At 38.2% G+C, this 23,085-nt stretch overlaps 1 protein-coding gene across 3 annotated transcripts in view; it reads left to right on the top strand.

Annotated features, from left to right (window-relative positions):
- insc (INSC spindle orientation adaptor protein) overlaps positions 1-23,085 on the top strand; it is a 167,990-nt gene that overhangs the window by 21,509 nt on the left and 123,396 nt on the right. The window lies entirely within an intron of this gene.

Here is a 23,085-nt window from a genome sequence, read left to right as displayed (position 1 = left end):
CAATTTCCCTTCGTGACTGTAAATAATAACTATAATATAATAAGCACTATAATGCAAAGCCATTTAGCAGCTGAAGGTTCTCCCAATGACAACACCATGAGATTGTTTCAATAAGGACTTGAAATGAAAGGAAAACTATACCAGCTACATTTCTTCATTCTGCAATATGCAGGTTAAAAGACAGAGGAATAAATATGCAACTCTATTTTAGGCTTAGGAAATAAGAATGCAAATGGTTAATCTGAACATTTTGATTTTAATCTGATATACAATATCCAATTTACAAATGACTCATAGTTGAGAACGGGGGTGAAATAAATGGAAATGAGAGAAATCGACCCCTTGGAAAGGAAATTCACCCCTGAAAGAGTTCTCATGGGAACAGGTATCTCACTGAAACTTTCTCACCAATCTTTATTTCCACAACAAGCCAAATTTATCAAAATCTAGTTATCACAGGGACAGGATGTGAGGTGAAATTGTTTGAACATGGACACAGACAGCAATACAAACACCACATGGATTTTAACCCTTTCCTATGCTATCTAAAGTGCATCTCTATCTATCTATCTATCTATCTATCTATCTATCTATCTATCTATCTATCTATCTATCTATCTATCTATCTATCTGGCTGGAATTGCACTTTAAAATGTACCTGTTCTAACTTATATACAAGAACAAACCTACAGAAACTATCTTGGGGACTGCCTGTAATTTCCTCATAGCTGTTTCCTAATTTTAATGTGAAGTTAGGCAAAAAAAAAAAGGGGGGGGGAACAATTAAGTATGAGGGGAAGTGGTTTCCTTGGAAATGGTAACTGCATGAAAGTTTTTGTAAGTTTCTTCTCTACTTTGTAATGATTGTTTGGACAATAACCTTTGATTCCAAAAACTGTACTTTAATTCATGGAGAGCTAAAACTTTAGAGTATGTTTAAAATGAAGTAAGCAAGGTACATCAAACTTGATGGAGAACTGTTTCAAAGCTTTTCATTACTAGTTAAATATTTTAGTGGTTCGCTACTCTTGATGGAACAGATGGCAGCTTAGAACTTAACTGGGTTTCTCTCACTTCTTCCAAAGAAATCCTTTTTCTAGCCTCTTTTCTGTATCCTTTGTCTGGATTTGACTTCTATCAACACCTCCTGTTTAAGTACCTTTATTTTTCAAACTGTAGACTTGGTTCCTCAATACTTCAAACTTGTTTCTCCAAGTCTTAAACTTAGTTTCCTCAACCTTTAATGTGGAAGATATTACAGCCTCAAGGTTCCTTGGCACCTACGGAATGACTAGCCACAAAGGAATTGCTGAGGAGGACTTCAAGCTCTGCCTGGGGAGGGAGGGGGTGTTATTAAAGGGTCAGGGTCTAATTAAAGTTCCCTCCCACAGAAAACGATACAAAAAGGAACTGAATCCATTCTAAATAAAGGGACAACTGGGGATCAACAAAGAAAACAGTAAAAACATCTGTGTGGACAGGACACTTACTTTGAAAGTACAGTAGAGTCTCACTTATCCAATGTTCTGGATTATCCAATGCATTTTTGTAGTCAAGGTTTTCAATATATCATGATATTTTGGTGCTAAATTTGTAAATACAGTAATTATTACATAGCATTACTGTGTATTGAACTACTTTTTCTGTCAAATTTGTTGTATAACATGATGTTTTGGTGCTTAATTTGTAAAATCATAACCTAATTTAATGTTCAATAGGCTTTTCCTTAATCTCTCCTTATTATCCAACATATTCGCTTATCCAATGTTCTGCCGGCCCGTTTACATTGGATAAGCGAGACTCTACTGTAGTTGTTATATTCCAGAATCTTCATTTTTTGTGACTGCCACAAACTAAGTTGAATTGGTTGAGACTCTATGAGACATTCATTGAAAAACTATAGCAAAATGTACTGCAGAATGTCCTGCAAAAACAAAGTTTTTCCATGTTTTAATGATAAAACCCATTAGGAAATGACCTTTATAACTTAGGAACAAAAATCATGTTACATAGTGTTATTTAAGTATTAGTGAAACATGAACCTAACATTTCAAGAGAAGGAATATACAGGCTTTATCCCTTCTCACTCATTTCCACTGCCCTTTAGACGTGAGCAATTAGGGTTTAAAACAAATTTAGGAATCATGCAACTCCACAGGTTTTAGAACTGCACTCCATACAAAAGCATACTCAAGAGTGTAAAATGCTGGGAGTTAAGATCCAACAATATCAAATGAGCCTAACCATCTACCCCTTCTTTATGTAGTCTAGTTTGTTACAGGTGGAAGCCACTCTTTAAAAAGCCTCTGCTAGCATCTTATAGGCAATTTGCTGAGCAGATGGTGCACATGCAGTTCTTCTTCTTCTTCTTCATTCGTTTAGTCGTTTTCGACTCTTTGTGACCTCATGGACCAGTCCACGCCAGAGCTCCCTGTTGGCCGTAGCCTCTCCCAGTTCCTTCAAGTTCAAGCCAGTCACTTCAAGGATACCTGCACATGCATAGTGAGTCTGAATTAAAAATTATTCAGTAATAATAATAATAATAATAATAATAATAATAATAATAATAATAATAATATTTTTAACCCACGCTATCTCCCCAAGGGGACTCAGGGCAGCTTACAATAAAAAAACACAGTGGCAAACATTCAATGTCAAACAAAGTGTTGACTTACATTTTGGTTCACTCTACATCCAGGTTCTCCTTATTGTCTTTTCTACTGACGTTCTTTCATCTGTATTGGCACTCAGACATAGCAAGAACCAACCATTTAGCAAATTGGAGCAATGATCTCAGTAGAGACAGTCAGTGTGACGGGCTCAGAGACCTCTCTCTCTGTATAGAAATAGGAGTCTTGCCATTTTTTTCATTAACTTCACTGCAATTTATTAATGTCTTCTGAAAACCAAACTTCAAATGAAGCTCCTACAAAGAGGAAAACAACTCTGTAAGGATGGGGTGGTTAACATGAGGGCTCATTTTTTTCTTGTTAAAAAAATATTGAAAAAAAGAAACAGACACAGCATACAATAAAAAGGGAGAGATACAATATCATCTTTTGAGGGAAAAGGAGCAGTCCTGCATCCAATGACTTCCCTGGAATTGAAAGCTACGTGGAGATATCAACCAAATCATCAGCATAGTCTTTCTGGAACTAGACCAGAATGCTTCTACTCTGTGACTTTGGTTAGTTTTTTTTTCATGTAGCAGCGTCCAGTATTGGGGTACACTGTTCTGTTGATTTAAGTGAATATACCATTTAAATTTGCTAAGAATGTACTGCAGTATTCTGTCTCTTTTCGTGCCCTCCTTGGGATTTAAGGAGTAAACTTAGTTGTTTCAAGAATTGCTGTGCTTTACTAGACCTCTGAGGAAAAGGCTGTTTTCCCTCAATTTTTTTTTAAAATAGATTTTCCTCTAGCTTAACTCTTCATACAATATCCTCTTTGTTCTCTTTACCATCATGAGACTAAACATATCCAATATCTGCTGACCTTTCTTTAGCTTAGGAAGCGACTCACTGTGAGCTTTCTGATATTTGATGATCTTCTGAAACTGCCTTTAGCTGATGTTTTTACATCAAGCAACCTGCCAGAAAATAGCATTGGCTTTCAACCAAATTAGAAAACCTCTCTTAATCTAGCAGCATTTCCACATCAATGAGTCTATTTTGAGTGTTCTATAGGAAATAATAAGTGGGGTGGGGGTGGGGAAAATGACTAACAGACTAGTCCTCACTGTTGTATTTCAATAATTTAAAACACATAAATCACAAATGTAGCTTTATTGGTGGAAAGAGAAATGTTGAGGACAGCTGGGAAATAAAAATTGCTGTAGCCTGATCAAAAGTAGAAGAATCTAAGGGCTGCTTTACATGTTACACACACTAGTGAAGATGTCTGGGTAACATTTACAGGGAGGTGAAGGCTCAAAGCCATAACCAACTCCCTGGATCATGTTCTTGTCTAATTGCAACTTAGAATAGAGATGTGTAATAGTAAATTAAGTATAGAGATGGCTCTTCCAGATTTGTCTAAAGAGGTATGCATTCTTTCAATATGGCTCTTTAGGTTTTACAGATTGTTTGTGATATTAGTAGTGTAACAATGTTTTGCACTGAAGCGCCAAAATGCATCAGAAACTGGAGTAGTAAAAGGGTTAGATAGCTTGAGTGACCAAATCTTTCACCCCTTGTTGTCTAAGGTCTTGACCCTCTGTGCTGCAAATTGATAGTATTATGCATATTTTTTCACCTCTTCTCTCAGCTCTTCCTCAAAATGAAGCTAGATTGGATTAGCTCAGAAACTTTCTTGTTGTAGAATTGGGATCCTAGAATAAAACCTTTAGCTTGATACTCAAAACAATTTATATCTTTACTTCTTAATCAGGATCTCTAGCTGTTGCAGACATGAACAGAAGGTTCTGTATGTACTTGTTTTTTTTTTTGTGGGGGTTATGTTTTGTAAAGATTGGATAGTTTAAAACAATCTCCAGGTCTAGGTCCAGTGAAACTCTGTGTTCGGCTTCCGGTAAACATTGACCACAGAGTCACATTGGAGAACATAGAGATTCCTGGAGAGGTGTTCTCTCCATTAATAAAAATGTGTCTTTATCTAGCATTTCCCTACTTTTGCAAAAGTCCTAGGTCCCTAACCCCAGTGAATGTGAAGGTCTGTATGAGTCTGTAAAACATTCTGGGTACAGCAATCTTATAGGCGATCACTTGTAGCTGAGCAAGATTGTCTTCCGAGTGTAGAGTCTTGGTGGTGGGTCCATAAGTGACTGTGGAGACCTATTCTGGATCCATATGGTCATTTGCAGTGAGGACATACATTTCCAGGTGGAAGAGGCAGTACCAATAAGGGTTTTGCTTGATGCACTTTCTTTTGGCGCATTTCTCCCTTTCACCCTCTATTCATGTCTCTTCAAAATCCACAGCACTGTCGATAACAGCTGACCTTCAGCTAGAGCGCTCAAGAGCCAGCGCTTCCCAGTTCTCTATGTTTATGCCACATTTCTTAAGGTTAGCTTTAAGCCCATCTTTAAATCTCTTTTGCTGTCCACCAACATTCCGTTTTCCGTTCTTCAGCTGAGAGTAAAGTAACTGCTTTGGGAGATGGTGATGGGGCATTCGGACAACGTGGCCAGTCCAGTAAAGTTGGGGGCAGAAAATAATTGCTTCAGCGCTGGTGCGCTTTCTTACTTCCAGAATGTTGATGTTTGTCTGCCTATCTTCCCAAGAGATTTGCAAGATTTTTCAGAGGCAACGCTAATGGAATCTTTCTAGAAGTTGAGTGATGCTTGTAGACAGTCTGTTTTGCAGGCATACAACAGACTTGGAAGGACAATAGCTTTATAAACAAGTATCTTTGTATCCCTACGGGTGTCTCAATCTTCAAACAATCTCTGCTTCATTCAAAAAAAATGCTGCACTCACAGAGCTCAGTTGGTGTTGTATTTCAGTGTCCATGTCAACCTTTGTGGTGAGGTGGCTGGCTAGGTAGTAGATATGGTCAAGATTTTCTATCGTTGCGCCATTAGGCTTTAATTCTGGCATTATAGTGAGATTTGTTGGTGCCTCTAGAGCACTTTGCTTTTCTCGATGTTCAGTGAGAGGCCAAGCTTTTCATATGCTCCTGCAAAGGTGTTTAAAGTGGCTTGTATGTCTTCCTCTGAATGAGCACAGACAATATTATCACCAGTATACTGGAGTTCTAAAACAGAAGCTGTGACTTTAGTTTTGGCTTTCATTCTTCTGACGTTAAAGAGCTTGCCATTTGTCTAGTATGTGATTTACACACTGGTGGGAAGTTTCCTGTCAACAAGTGTACAGTAGCACTAAGATGGCAAACTACAGTAGTACAGTGATTTTTATGTTACTTCACAAGGGATAATGTAAGAGTATTTTCTTACTGGACTTGTAAAACAGGAGAGGGAATCACATAGCAGCTGCTGAAGTTACTAAATTGCAACTTGTAGTATTAGTTCTCATTGTTCAACACATATTAGGGTTGCTGGGATTTGAAGCCCAATGACATCAGAGGCTCGTATGATTTTCACCTTTGCTATGAAAACTATTTGACCCTTTTGTATGGTCAGATCATGTGGAGGTAGGAAGAAATAAGCTTCACTTCCCCCCCCCCGCCTTCACTGAGGACACTGCATTTAACCAAAGTAGGAAGTGGCATTTAAAATTATGCCTTCAGACCACATCGTGTGTATCCCCAAATAATGATTCTTGGATCTTCTTTCACTCTGTGTTCTGTTATATATTAATCATGTCCAACAGCGCTGTTCTAAAGAGTCAGTCTTCAGATATGCGAGGCAGTTTTTGTGGTCCTCAGCTCTTCTAGACTCTGCAGATCAACTTTTTTTCTGGACAAAATACATTTCTGTGTGGAAAATGCATCTCCTGGATGCTTTCAGGAGCAACACCTCATACTTTAAATACATTATTCCATCTAAATATATTAAGATCTGAGCCATCTTGACCACGTTCTGATATTTCAGTTTCATTGCCACATATGTCCTTGTCTTGATTTGTGAAGTGTTGGTGTATGTGATGCTTACACACACTTTGCTATGGTGGCATTACTTAGCATTAAAAAAATCTGGTTCTTCAAAGGCAAAACCAGACTTCTGAAGATTTCTGGGTTTTATTCTGGCATTTTTGGCAATCTGTGTGACTTATCAAAGGATTCTAGGAATAGAAGTGTGGCAGACAGATCTGGTGTAATTGTGAAATTTGAAGAGGAGTCCCATGTTTTTAAATAATTGTGTAGAAGAGGGAATTTCAGCAGGTGTTGCTTGTTATCTGGTTGCACAACAGGCAACATCTCCCTAAATTCTCTCTTTTACACAATTGTTAAAGAATACAAGAGCTCTTTCCCTTTTCCAGTCTAGCAATCTATGCCCCCAGTAGACACTCATACTGACACAGTCCTACTAGGGTTGCATGAATGCACCTATCAATCAATCATCTCTCTCTCTTTTTTAAAAATCAAACCCAATGGAGACTTAAAGGCTAACCAATTTATTACAGCATGAACATTTAAGGATTAGAGCCTACTTCATTAGATGCAATTGAGTATTATCAGGAATGTTAGATAAATAATGCATAGGATGGGTGTGCAGATTGTAGGCAGAGAAGTTAGAAGGAATTTAATGTAGTAAGTACTGACAGTGGAAATTGTATTAGTAACACTGGCCATTTGCAAAATTGTTGTTGGTAAGGAATGCCAATGAAATCTTTCACAAAACTTAGTTGGACTAGATTTTCCCACTTCTGAAGAGGTCTCATCCTGTATCAGATTGTCTTGTCTCAGTGTGGCTTGTGGTTGGATGGAGAGGATCTGTGTGCACATGTGTGCATGCCTTCAAGTCATCTGTTGACTCATGGCAATCCAATGGATTTCATAGGATTTTCTTAGGCAAGAAATAATCTCAGGTGATTTCCATTTCTCTGAAACATAGCAACAGCACTAGGTATTCATTGAACTGCCATTCAAGTACTAATCAGGGTTGGCCCCGCTTAGCTTCTAAAATCAGGGGGACATGCTGCCTTTAGGGAATTTAGGCCTCCTGTTATTGACAGAGGAGTTGTGTGTGTATGTGTGTGTGTGTGTGTATGCCTGTGGAAAATATTCAAATGTAATAATGACTGATAATAAGAAGGAAGAAAAGGCATTTTTTGCATATACGAAGCATATATATGTTGCTTTGTATTTGTACTTTTTCAAGAAATATGTATATTATTCTATGTATTATTTTCCATTTCACATCTACTATTGCTAAAACAAAAATCTAGAAAGAGCTCTCTGTGGATGATGGAACAGACAAGAGCACCTGAGTACCTGAAATAGGTATGGGGAGGATTATGTTTGATTCATACCACTAATAATGACACAATCATCCTGGTGCTAGATACCTTCTGGCCATCCCAGAAGACGGGGAAAGATGGGACGGAATGGGACACGATGGTTCCCTCTGCTTTCCCCCGCTTTCCTGCCGCTCATGGGATGAGGTCATAAATGGGCAGTTCCTCTGACTGGAGAGCTTGCACGTGTGTAGATTCAAAGCATAAATTAGCATATAGCCTTGTCGATATACTGATACAGGATGTGTAAGCTGGGCTTATGAAAAATGTTTCTGGTTATAGCTAACTACATGATTTAAAAAAATAAGATTTTTTTTTTTTGCTAAAACACGACACAAAATGTTTATAGACAGTCTTTTTTGGTCATCCCCTGAGATAGTGGCACTCAGTGTGCTTCACATACTCCACACCTGCTGAGGAATTCCACAAGGCGTTATGCTTGATGGACACATATTTCATGCATTTCTAAATCTACAGGTCATCATAAAAGAAATAGTTGCCAAAAGTGGCAGTAGGGTGTTTTTCTTTATTTCATTCCATTTTTATTTATCTGATTGTCATACATATACTTTATACTGTATCTCATCATTTCCACAATTTGTTGCCTTGCCAAGGTATTTATCTTTTCTGGAACTTAGTTTTTCCACCTCCTCCCCCCATGTGCACAATGTTTTCCATATCTTGTGCTAACATGACACTGTGCTCCATCAATTTAAAGTCCATAAGACAGCCTCCAAGTCTGGAAGTCAACCTGTCAGCATAAAAGCATGTATAACCAGGCATCAGAACTGATGCATCACCATAATATTTCAACAAAGAATTAGGGTTTTTTTTCTGTGTCAGGAGCAACCTGATTCGCTTCTGGTGTGAGAGAATTGGCCGTCTGCAAGGACGTTGCCCAGGTAACACTACAGCTATCCAGCCCTTGCATGTACATATGGATTGGATCTAGACTGCAAAGTTGTTGAACTCAATTGAAATTTTTAGTATTGGCTACTTAAAGTCATTGAAACCTGTAGCCTGAAGGAGTGTGTGGAACAAGAATCTGTCTACACAAATCATTGGTCCTTTGTATCTACATATTTTGTACTCGTTGATTCAACCATGCAGGACTTGAAAATATTTTAAATTGTACTAATTGATAATTGTTTACTGTTATTATTGGTTTATTATGTATTGCTTATATTTTGTATTGTTGCTTGTTGTAAGCCGCCCTGAGTCCCTTTGGGGAGAGGGGGCGGGTATAAATAAAATGTATTGTTGTTGTTGTTATTATTATTATTATAAACTTTGATTTTGCCTTTTTTTTATAAAGAGACACCATTTTATTATGATATTGTAATATAATGGGACTTGGGCACCCACAGATGTTGATATCCACCGTAGGATCCAAACCCTAGCAGATACCAAGGGCTCACTATATTGTAAACAGACCAATATTTAAAGCAGCACTAGTCATTATGTGGCTTGTTGACTACATTTAGGTTTATTTGCTACATTTACTATTTGCTTCCAGTACTAAATTTATCATCAGGAAAAAAGGATCCATTTTCCCTCAGAGGCCCTTATCAGATGGGTAGGAGTAAAGAGGGAGACAGCGGGGGCGTAGGGCGCTCATGAAGCAGTGGAGGGAGTTGTCAGGCTTTATTATCTGCTATCAGGGCCTGTAATTTCCCTTCCCATGATGTTTCTCTGCTGTCTCCAGCTTCCTCTTTGGCTCCTCTGACTTTTTTCTCTGAGGACTCGGGAGTACAACTGACTAATCTGGGCTCTGCTGTCACAACGCTGCCAGCACAAAGCCCCACCGAATCTCACCAGAAGTAGTCTTGTGTCATGTGATGGGCTCCAGGAGACACCATGCCAGTAGTGGAGAGAAGTGGGGAGAAGATTCATATGATGAGGTCCTAAAACAATGTGGATGTCCCGAGAAGCCTTGTTTATAAGTACATTGGTGCTCCTAGAAGCATACTTTGACTTGTAAACATGTTAGGTAGGGAGTGCTTGCCTAGTTTAATGAGAAAATCAGGATTTTATTTGTCATCAAATGTAGGAAATTTGACCCTGTGTGTCTGTATGTATGAACACACACATAGACAGACATCCATATGCAGGTCTTCTTGGATAGACATGGGCATGTCATTAAAATCTCCTTGAAGCTGTCTCTTTTCGGTATCCTGACATAATTATGACATTTATGTAGTTACTTTCTTATTTTGAGCCAGTGGCTTTACAAGTACTAGAAGAAAACAAAGTTTAGCTTTAAAAAATTGGGTTGCATCATTCTGTTTTAATTTCTATTTACAATTAAGGGATCATTTGCAAAAGGCATGAGCATTAAATATTTTTGTTAGCCTTGTTGGCGGGGAAGGCAGCCAGATAGTTAGAATGAAATTGCAAATAAAATGAACATATCACACTTCACCCCCTTACACACTCTTTCCTATAGTAATTGGATGCTTGCTGACAACCACATGTGGGTGGCATATTTACTTTCCGTCCGTAGATTAAACAGTTGATTCTGTAAGATTAAAATGCTCCACCTGCATACTTGCACACTTCTGTTTCTGCTACGTCAAACAATATAAAATGAACACAGCACTTCTCTCTCTATCTAATTGAATAATTTACTGTAAATAGCTGTCATTTACTTTCAGAGGAGTAGGGTATCATTAGCCAAATGGATGTGAGTAAGTCATGGCTTTAATGCGTTTGAGGGTCTAAAATGGAATCATCTTAATGGGACCATCAATACAGCATGCTGAATAAAGCCCATAAGCACTTAAGGCTTCAAGTCCCCTTTCTTGTAAATTACATATTCAGGCTGCAGGGGTGGGGGAGGGGAGAGAAAAGAAAAAAGAATTCACATAAAATATGGCATGTCCCCCCAAAGTGTTGTTTTTTAAATGAATATAGTAATGCAATTTATAGGTGTAGCCATGTTTCGGATCTCTGGATCCCCCTCATTTAATTATCTGCCCCTCCCTGGAGTGCCTGCAAGCAAGGCTTCTGCTGACTAATATTGGCTGAATTCTCTGGGGAAAAAGTAGAGAAGAGCAGGTAATAAAATAGCCTGGACATCTGGCCTTCCTAATTGCCCAATTTCAGACTGCATTCGAGTATAGCAGAGAGGCTGCCTTGTATTAGCTAAACAGTAGCCAATTTACTTATCTTACAAAATTATAAGCTCAATTAGGGACCAATGAAGCATCTCCTTGAAAGTTTGGCATAAGTCGAAACGAAACAAAGAAAGGAGGAAGGGAAAAAGAAGCTTCCCATTTCCTTCCTTGAAAGTAGAGATTTCAAAATTTAGGTTCCCAGATGTTATTTGACTGTAGCTTCTAGAAACCCTGATAATTTTCCATCTACTTCTGGGGCTTCTGGGTGTTGAAGTCCAACATCTTGAGGGACCAAAGTAGCTTTAGAGGTAGATGGAGATACATGTGTCACAGTACAATGCAAATATACTTTCCATCAAGAACATAATCCAATATCTGCTATCAAAAGGATTTCTTTTCACCTTCATACAGTGGAAGAACTTGAGTAAGAGTCCTTTTGAATCTACTTGAACGCAGGGAGCAAGTCTAATTAATTCCAGAAAGGAATAATTGAGTCTGCTATTCTTACCAGCGTTCCCTTTCTAAGCGCCTTGCAGATTTGATAGATGCAACTTCTATCATCCCCAGTGTGAGGATAATTGTCTTATCATTTAGCTCCTACAAGATTAATTAATGTGGATGCTGTTAAAGGTATGCTATATATTAGCTTTATATATAAGGACTATGTTTTATTGTATTAGTCTGCCTAACATATGAATCTGTAGTACTCATGTGTGCCTTCCTCCACTATCTCAAATCAATAACCACCAGCCTTTTGCAGGTTGTTAAAGCTTCCCTTCTCATCATCTGGAAATAATGTTCACTAGCAGTTTGCCAGGCAAGCGACTGTTAGGATACCTACACAACACTTCTCCCAATTTATCCTGATTTTTTTTTTAAATCTTCTTTGTGCAATCCATGAAGAGTTTCATGTACCACGAAGGATAGTGCAAGCTGAAAATGTCACCCAAATATCGTCATAAATAGTGGCTAAGGAACCCATTACGGGATTACAGTTGCATTAATGAGGAAACAGATCCTGCTTTTACATATCTGTTTTGGTACAACAATTACAGTTACTATAAGTATGTGCCTATGTTTATGTTTAAAATACTAACAACACGGAAAGGCCTTGAATTGAAACAGGACTAAGCAAATGTAATTAAGATTGAGAAAGACAGCAATATATCCACAACAACATACTGTAGTCAACTATGAGAAGATTCTGAGAACACAATTTGAAGAAGACTATAACCGCACTTCAAAAGACTGTCAAAGATCTATTAAAAATATACACAACCTGAAGAAGGATCCCCCGAAATGAGGCATTGTACCCGGGATTACTTGTTTTTGTATAGTTGTGTTTGTATACACACACCATATTCTTGGACTGTTTTCTGTTTGAGCTTGATGTATGTTTTGCTTTATGTGTTACATAATAAGATAGTACCCAGTTGGGACTGTAAAGAAAATACTCAGCAATACAAGCATTCTGTCTTGAGAGTGCCTTGGACCGCAAGAAGATCCAACCCGTCCATCCTCCAGGAAATAATGCCCAGCTTCTCTCTGGATTGAAGGATATTAGAGGCAAAGCTGAAGTATTTTGGCCACATCATGAGGAGACAGGAAAGCTTGGAAAAGATCACGATGCTGGGGAAAATGGAAGGAAAAAGGAAGAGAGGCCGGCCAAGGGCAAGATGGATGGACGGTATCCTTGAAGTGACTGGCTTGACCTTAAAGGAACTGGGGGCGGTGGCGGCTGACAGGGAGCTCTGGCGTGGCCTGGTCCATGAGGTCACGAAGAGTCGGAGATGACTAAATGACTGAGCAGCAGCAGTCTTATCAATATACACATTTAAATCTGTATGAGAACATATATAAAAATAAAGTTTTTTCTATCGGTACCATTCTTGTAGCATATTGTGCTTTAACCAAGAATGAAGGAAAAGATGGGGAAGTTAAATAGGGATGCACTGATAACAAGCTTTTAACTCTACCAAAGATGAGATTAATTTGACATGGCTTGTTCTCGAGAAACCCATGCTGGCTATTGGTAATCATAGCATTTATTTCAAAGTGTTCATAAACTGACAGTTCAATGTCATTTTGAGAACCTATTCTGATATTCGGGGCCCCTGGTGGTGGCGCAGTGTGTTAAAGCACTGAGCTGCTGAACTTGCAGACCGAAAGGTCCCAGGTTCAAATCCCAGGAGCGGAATGAGCGCCTGCTGTTAGCCCCAGCTCCTGCCAACCTAACAGTTTGAAAACATGCAAATGTGAGTAGATCAATAGGTACTGCTCCAGCGGGAAAATAACGGCGCTCCATGCAGTCATGCTGGCCACATGACCTTGGAGGTGTCCTACAGACAACGCTGGCGCTTCGGCTTAGAAATTGAAATGAGCACCAACCCCCAGAGTTGGTCACGACTGGACTTAACGTCAGGGGAAAACCTTTACCTTTTACCTATCCTGGTATTCACACCAAATTGAATGGTTTTTGCTTGGATCACCCCCACCCTGGCAAAGATTATATTTGCCACCTCCAGGAAGTCTCTCCACCCCAAATTCAAAGATTATAGATAGAAGCTTTGAAATTATATCTCAACTTCCTTTAGCACCTTAGACACAGTTCATCTTGTGCTGGTGATCTGACTTCATTAAAATATCTAGGTGTTCTTGTAGCACCTTTCCCCCTATCTTTCTCAGCAGCCCCCTCATTATATCATTTATGCAGTTTTCACTTGTTGGTTAAGGAGCTGATGATTACATTAATCTCTGGATGAACTGAATTTGTCCTTTAAAACTCTTGAGATTCTGCATATATACTGCTTTTGTGTTGATTAGATGAGTCATGAAACAAAACTTCCTATCTTGAGTTTTATCATGAGTAATGCTTACTATTTTCCTATGTTCTCTAGACATTTTAATTAAAGAAAGAAACCTTGCTTTTTTCTGTCTTAATGGACAGTTTGGTGGCTGAGTATTTCAGCTGATTTATATTTATCACTGTAATAAAGCCATAGTCTGCCTTCCTAGCAAACTATTGCCCTTCCCACCACCACAGGAATCAATATTATCTGGTTTTGTTGAACTAACAGTTTGGTTGCTATTGATCTAATACTTATAATAAAGCACAAAAATTAAATGCTTGATCTTAGTCATTGTTCCCTAGAATAAGAAAAAAGTGAAGGGATTGTGTTGAGGTGATCTAGGATGGCACTACACCAAGCATGGGCAAACTTCAGCTCTCCAAGTATTTTGTACTTCAACTCCCACAATACCTAACAGCCTATCAGCTGTTAGGAATTGTGAGAGTTGAAATCCAAAACACCTGGAGGGCCCATGCCTGCTCTACACTGTAGAATTAATGCTCTTTGACACCACTTCAACTGTCATAGCTCAATGGAATTCTGGGAGTTGCAATTTTCTGAGGTCCTTAGCCTTTTCTGCTAAAGAGTGCTGGTTTCTCACAAAAAAAAAAAAAAAAACACCTCCCAGGATTCCATAGAATTGGGCCATGGAAGTGCTACTTCATAACTGTAATTTTGCTACTGTTATGAATCAGGAGCAACTTGAGTTGCTTCTGGAGTGAGAGAATTGGCTGTCTGCAAGGACGTTGCCCAGGGGACGGCTGGATGTTTTGATATTTTTACCATCCTTGTGGGAGGCTTCTCTCATGTCCCTGCATGAAGCTGGAGCTGATAGAGGGAGCTCATCCGCACTCTCCCCAGGTGAGATTTGAACCTGGCAGCTTTCAGGTCAGCAACCCAACCTTCAAGTCACTTAGTCCACTATGCCATCTGGGGGCTCCTACTCTACCAATGATGATATTGAACAAAAATTGGCACACAGAACTCCCATGACCAACAGAAAATACTAGAAAGGGTTTGGTGGTCATTGACCTTGAGTATTGGAGTTGTAGTTCACCTACATCTGGAGAGCATTATGGACTCAAATAATGATGGATCTGGACCAAACATGGCATGGATACTCAATATGCCTTAATGTGAACACTGATGGAGTTTGGAGACCCTGACATTTGGGAGTTGTAGTTGCTGGGATTTCTCTACCAAAGAGGTTCGTAAGACCATCAAAAATATGTGATTTCTGATGGTCTTTGGCAACCCTTCTGACAACCCCCTGCGACTCCCCCAGGGGTCCCGAACCCCAGGTTGAGAATCGCTGGTGTAGATGAATCCTTACACACTGTGGTTCTGTTTCAAGATGGTTGGGGACTCCTCCAAATTAAGCATAAAAAGCCGGGGGGGGGGGGGGGGGGTCTGGTCAGCAAAATGTGAAATGCACACTTTCATTTTTTTTTAAAGAAAGTAACAACAGTGCAAACACTGTAATTTAGCGGGCTACAAACAAACATAGAAAAGGGTGGGGAAACCTGCAAGACATGCCTCTCTGGAAGTGTGCAGAAAAGATGCTACTGTAGAAAAGTATCAGCAGTAATATAGATATTGAAAAAGGGGCAAATGAAGACATTGCCCCCAATTAAGATCCCCCTGCAGTTTCTAATATTACAGAGAATGTAACACTGAAAATCATTAACTTCCAGAATTGTTCATTTGTTGTGTTTGCATTCCCTTGGTAACTTCATCTACTCTTTTTGATTGAATGCCTAACCTATTTTCCTAAACAGTCAACCAAATTTTTTAAAAATAATTTTTATTAAAGTATTTTTCGCAATAACATAAAAAGAAGGATAAAAAGGAAGAGTATGGGAAGGGGTAGTGGAAGTAAAATTAAAGGGGAATAATAATAATAATAATAATAATAATAATAATAATAATAATAATAATAATAATAATGGATTGGGGGTTAGGGGTCAAGGTGGGGTTGGAAAAGGGGGTATTTGGTTGGCTTCCAATCTTCTTCATCGTGAATTTGAGTCTATAGTTCTCATTTATTTCTTGCTTTTTTCCTCCTCTTTCTTTTTAAGTTCCAAAGGATACATATTTCTTCTTAATTCTTGTTTATAATCCTATCCTCATTTTTCTTGTTTCTTATAATTTGTCAGAAAATTCCAGTCCATATCCTTTTTGAAATTACCTTGCCAATGTGCTAATTGTTGTGTTAGTTTATCCATACTCATAATTTCCACCATTTTTATCAACCATTCCTTTAATGTAGGGGTTTTATTTGCTCTCCAATGTCGCACATACACTATTTGGGTTGCTGTTGCCAAGTAATTAAAGAGAATATCTTTGTTTCTATCTAATTTTATATCAATAATGCCCGACAGAAAATAACTGCAATCTTCTGGGTTGCTCCAGTTTTAAGTTACTGCAATGCTAGAAATTTGAAGTTGAATGAAAATTTCATACAGAGGCCAGCATTTTTATTGGGTGCAATGCCACTCTGGAACAGGGAAGTTGGGGGAGCTAGACTTGAAAGAGGGCTAAGCCCCCTAAAATGTTCTGGCAAAATTGCATTGCAAAGACTCCTAAGTAGCTGGCCTCCTTCCGATGTACTAAATTATCAAGCTTTAGGAAATATTAAGACAAGGATAGTCATGAACCTTCCCAGGAACAATAAAGACGGCCTATTCTGTGTGCACTTACTTGTGAGTAAGCTACTCTACGGGCATGGAAGGCACATCTAACTACACGGTGTACTTGTTAAAATCTTTCTACCTAAGAATGCTTCAGCAATCATAAATTTGCCCTCCTTCTGAAGGTGAGCAAAATTAATAATCTGCCAATGTTGAGCTTCTCCTCCCTTTAAAAGTAGTGATGGGGTCCTTGGTAACAGTTCTCTGTATCTCTGAAGTAGGTTTTAGATTAGTAATATGTAGTGGATTTGTATTTTATTTTAAAATATCCCCTCTGTTGGTGAAGAGAAATATCATTTGCACTTTCTAGGAAGTGGAATATGGTTTTGAAATAGTAAGACTCTCAGTATGATCACCTCAGCTGCTTGCTGAAGCTGCTCCAGACTTGTAATTAAATCTGGTTCCATGCATTGAGTTCTTTTTGTATTCAGCTCGGATGTTTTAACAGCCTGTGAAGGTTTGTAACTTTTCACACCTATTGTGTATATCTTCCTTATTAATGTATAACTACTGCCCTTTGACAATGTTCTCCTTCATACTGAGAGGGAAAAGTATGGTAAAAGAAAAGCAATGATTTGGAAGATTGTTACAGAAAAAAGACAATCCTGTGTTTACTCTCTTGTGAGAGATAATTTCTCAGAGACTTTCCCATGTGTCTGTCTTGCTGTGCTACAGGAGCGTGGATGTTTTCGTCTTGGTTCAAAGCTGGCTTTGAAATGCTCAGGTTAATGTCAAAAGCAGTAATCTGGTTCAGTCAACTGTGAGATGAGAAATAGTAGTGACAGCCTGCAAATAATGTGAAATGCCACTGTTGTGTACCAGACCACACGTTGAGATGGTTCCAATGCACCAAGCTGTGGACTGAATGAAACTAGTATTTGTCCACAAAATATCACTTTTCATTCATAGGGTAATGCACATCATGGCAAATCTCATCTTAGGGAGAGAAGAAAGAAAATGAAGGGCTATTGTATCATTTTTCTCTCTTGTTTTATACTGGATTTTTAACAGCCTGAATGCTAATATTACATTATTGGCAACAGCAACAATGTGTGTGCGGAGAACAGGCTATTTAGATACCTATCCCATACATGGTATTCACTTTTGTGAACAGTTCGTCTGCTGCTGTCTACCAATTTCTGATGGCTGTTGTGGATACAGCTTGGTAAGTGTTCAGAATAGCCCATTTGGAAAAGAAATTCTACATATTATGCCTATTATATAGAGTGCTGCATTTACCAATGTTTTCACCTGCCTCTATGTAGAGATTATTTTAACATTGCTGTATGTCTTCAAGTTGTTTCTGATTTATGATGACCATGTCACAGGGTTTTCTTAGCATGATTTGTTCACAGCTGTCTTGGCACTATTTTCCTCTTAGGCAGAGCGAGTGTGACTTGCCCAGGGTCACCTAGTGAGTTTTCTTGGCCAAGCAGGATTTTGAACCCTGATCTCTTGGAGTTCAGTGCTTAAACTCCGATACCATGTTTGCTCTCCTTGAGATTATACCGCTGTGACATAACACTGATCTTGTCAAAACATTCATATAAATGTGTGTTGCTTTTCACTCACCCATAATAACATTTTGTCTGTTTTATTCAAAATAATGAATCTATTTTAGCTCCAAAGAGACTGCCTTCATCAGTTGAGTTGATTGTCCCACAAAGTTTATAGCACTGTGAAAGAATTGCATCATCCAGGCTTATTCCCATTTTATAAAAGGTACTCATGGCAAATTCTTTGCCTATAAGTGCCTATCAGCTACTGTTCAAACAGGCCTTGCATCATGTGATAGGACCGGTAGGCAAAGAGCATCAAAAGTGGGGTATAGGTGTGTGCGATAGGGCCCATAGTTACAAAGTATATTGAATGTGGTGAGAAGATTATGTGATAACTTTGTTCTTAGACGTGACCTCAGAAAGTTTCCAGTTTAGTGTGTCATTAGAGAAGGACAAGAAAATAGCATTTTGGCATATAGTGGTGGCCTCAAAGGGCCACATAGTTCCCATCCATTCATTTTAGGCTGACCCAGAGAAGTTTACACAAGATAATGCCTAAGTGAGAACTGGGGAAACTTTGGCCCTTCAGGTTTTGGACTATAATTCTTATAATCTTTTATCATCTGCAGCTACAGGAAGTTGAACATCAAACATCTGGAGGGGAAAAATAATTAAATTCTCAGCCTGTCATAGGAGGGGACTGTACAAGCTGCTCTGTTGGACATGAGAGTGTTGCACATCCCAGATCCAGTTGTTTTCACTCAAAAAGGTTCTATGCATGTTCTAAGACAGGGATGGACAAAGTGTGTAGTAAGCACATGAAGCTCAAAAAGTCATGAGGCTGTTGAGGGATGAAGAGGTGTGTGGGGGGACAGGGGGATGGACGGACACCTATCAAATTTCAATATTTTCATCTATTTGAATATATTAGCAATTGGGGCAATTACTGAATGTTCAATAAAAGTATGAAACACACCATTAAAGTACTCTTGTATTTTGAAAGCAAAGTTGTTATTCATGCAATTTGCCACTTAGTAGTGAATTACTAGAAAAAACAATGATTTTCATCCACTTCTGCTAACGATTTAGGAATATTTCTCTAGAGATTAAAATTAGAAAACAAAACAGGATATCAGGACAAGGTGGATTTTTGAAGCATTTACTTTAGAGTTCATGATTGCATGAGAAGTCTTTTTATACCCTGAACTTGGAAAGTTAGTGTTGAAGCAAACTCATGGTTCTCACCCAGCCTTTCTGGTGTCCTAATAATAACACTGTTAATTCCACCTTCACAGAAATGAAAGGTCCACTACTTCTGAGAAGATTTTATGAGAATAATATTTTATAATTTTTTCTCAATTATAATAGGTTTTAAGAACATAAAATTATGTTGGTATTGTTTGGAATAAAGATAAATAAAGAATAATTCCATTTATAATTAAAAACTGCTATGAAAACCATATCCCTCTGACTTTATTTCATGGAATCATACAGTTGGAAGAGGCTTAAAGGCCATTCAGTCCAAGCCTGCTGTCATATTGATGTTATGTGTACAACTGGTTGAGACTCACTAAATACAAAGGCAGACTGAAGCTGTCCATATCTAAGCAGTAGTAGGATATTCTGAATCCCAGACCATCACTGCCATAATATAGTATGCCATAAGATGTATTCTTCTTAAAAGTGATTTGTCTTTGCAATATCTGATTTTATGTGAAAATGTGTTCTGAACTTCGGTGTAATCAGACTCTTGTGTAGTCTGAAAACATAAGAACTACTCTGTGAAATCATAACACTATGTAACAAAAATTGAAAAAGCTTATGTTCCTGGTTTGAAAGTATTATTTCCTGTTTAATTGTGCAGTACTTACTTTGAAAATAGTTGTTATTCTCCAGAATCTTCATTTTTGTGGCTTCCACAAACTATTGGTTAAGACTCTATGAGATATTAATTGAAAATCTATAGCAAAATGTGCTGCAGGATGTCCTGCAAAAACAAAGTTTTTGCAGTTTAATAAACATGTTTTTATGATAGACCCAATTAGGAAATGGCATCTATAACCCAGGAACAAAAATCATGTTACATAGTGTAATGAAAGAAAAAAAGGCATCAGCATATTATTTGCCCTTGATTTCAATCTCACTGAAGCCATGAACCCACTAAATGATTTAATACAATTACCTTTCCATTCTTCAGTCCCGTCATTAGGAAAATGGGGTATAATACTGAGGTCTTATCTTGAAAGATAATGAAGCCATGCATGTAAACTGCTGTGAATCCTTGAAAATACTATATAATTTTTCAGTGACATCTAAACCATCTACAGTTGTATTCACTTGTTTACTGAACATGAGGAGCTTGCACAAGTATGAGATCATCTGTCCAGACTTGGCTAAACTTAAATATCTGCAAGCAGAGATATGTTGTACCAACACTATATAACCCTTATGCAGAATAGCAACACTGCAATAAATGCCAATGGCTGGATGCACTTGTGCAATGTGCAAATACAATGCACAATATATAACTGCAAGGCACATCACTGCTGTTTGTGCAACTCTACTTTAGCCACTGTAAGAAGAATAAGTCTGCATTTATAGCTAATATGCTCTTGTCTTCATGTGTTGATTTAATATACTTTGTAAACTCGTGAATAGGGCATATCTGGACAAAAGTATTGATTACATTTGCGCCTCATCACTTTACAAGTTTTAAGTTGGGGAGGAGGATTAAACCTTGTCCTTTTCTCTATCTCCTTGGAAGCTTTCTTCAGAATTGTCCCCATGGACTGTAGAAGGCATTAGGAATCTTTTCAGGAAAATTATGTAATTATGTGTGCCACATAGGAGGGTGTGTGTGTGTGTGTGTGTGTGTGATGACATTGAGTGGGTGATTGCAGCTTTCCAAGGTTCAGAAAGCATGTGTAGTATCTGGACTAAGACTTTGCTTCTACCCCCAAGCACTTAACTGATTGCTAATTTTCTGACTGGGTTGAGGATAAGTATAGCCTCAGTATCCAGTGTTTCATTATGGGTGCTCACCTAGGAAGGAATATGCATTGCTACTTCGTTATCCACAGATTTGATATCCATGGTTTCATTTAATCATGCCCCCCCAAAATATTGGTTTTGGGCCTCTCTAGGTCCTCCAGTACAATTCTATGGTGTGCTTCCAGCTCAAGTACAGTCAAAATATAGGATTCACTATTATCCATACTTTTAGGTGTCCTCAGAGTGGAATGTATCATCAATGGACATGGGGGCCATAACATATATGTGGACCAATTCTATGTATGTATAACCTAGGGCAAGTGTGTGTGTTTTAAGAGACATGGATCATTTATACATTTTTGCCACTTAGTTCAATGACATGCTCGATCTGCTGGTTTCTATGCATATTACAGTCTTCGAAATGTTTCCTGGCCTGCAGAATATTGATTTTTGTTTGGAAAACAGAAGCATGATATTATATTTCTCTGTTTTAATGATGAAGCGTGTTTTGGAAGCCAATATAGAACTATAAACATATAAGATATACATCTGTTTTTCCATTCAAAATACCTCTGAGAAACGATTTATAAAATGATAGCTGGATGAATCTTGAACACATTTAATAAATTTCATACTGTTTTAAGAGACACTTTCAGACTGGCAAAACATTCTTTGGTGCTAATTAAACCACAAGAACTGTTCTGATCACAGCATTATGCTCAATAGTCACAACTATTTCTTTCTTACAATTTTTTTTGAAAATAAGTAAGCATATTGCTTCCAGGAAAAAGAGAAAACTTCCCCACAGACCATGTTATTATATGAATTACTTACTGAGTAAGCCCATTAACCACATTTAGACAACATTTGTGGCTCTCACATACTGAGCCTGGCATAAAGGTAGGAAAATATTAGCAACAAGAATATAATACTTTGATTTGGGGGCAATTTTACAATCCAATGTGATGTAAATGCCCAAACATGTTATAGTTTAGAGTTAACACTTTTTTTCTACTTTCTTTACCTAGAACCTCACTACGTTTGTCTGTTCTTCTGCAGGTTTAGTCACTAGCATCAGCTCAAGCTTGTGCACATATGCCTGCCATCAGCAGACGTATTTTATCTAAGTCTGTTGCAGATTTTAAAAACCCCTTTAAAGAAATCTTACTACATCTTAATGGATAGCATATGTACTGTGGCACAAGTATTTGTAGGTTGGGACCCACTCTGCCAGATTAATGAAGGGGCCTAGGGCAGGGCTTCTTAAACTTTTCCACTCAGGATCCTTTTTGGCCAGATACATTTTTACGTGACCCCAGGTATATAGGTATATAAAACAGGTATAAAAATCAAACATTTGCTGATAACAAATTTAGCATTTGTAAGGCTTATTAAACAGGCTGAGTTTCTTTTTTATGTAGTACAGCTGAAGCATCTTCTGCAGAATCCAGTGTAAACATTGCACAACAGATTCATGGAAATGTCTAAAACAGCTGCTAGGTGATGTTCAGAAAACTTTTACTGTTTTTTTGTGACCTCAACATTGAGCTAAGGGGACCCTATAGGGGGTCACGAAAAGTGGTTGGTGGACCTGGGATGTCTAGCGGCATTGTGTCTCTAGTGCTGGTTCCCCAGAGCACTGCCACCATACAAAACTGGACTGTGCCATGTGTAGTTCTAAGACATTGTCCTTGAGAGTTTTCTTGTTTTGATATTACATTTGGGTTTATCTCAATCTGTATAAAAAGTCCTCACAGAATTACGTCTTGAATCCTATTGAACAGACTCAATCAATCAATAGCTTCTTATCTATTAGTTGACAATTCAACAAAATCTATGGGTTGCTTTCGCATATAGCTACACTTTTGAAAAGAGGAGTATGAAAAATAACCTCAAGATACCTAATAGCATTAGCTTTATTACCTGAGTAATAAATTATATTGTATAGTGAATGTCCTTTGGTTCCATACTGGGAAAATGGCAGGGTATGAAATAGATACATCAATTTCTTTTATGGTATTTGCACATTTCTGTAAGCCACCCTGAGAATCTGTGTTACATAA

This window comes from Anolis carolinensis, chromosome 1 (assembly GCF_035594765.1).
Source record: "Anolis carolinensis isolate JA03-04 chromosome 1, rAnoCar3.1.pri, whole genome shotgun sequence".
NCBI lineage: Eukaryota > Metazoa > Chordata > Lepidosauria > Squamata > Dactyloidae > Anolis > Anolis carolinensis.
This window is presented reverse-complemented; position numbering and strand designations above follow the sequence as displayed.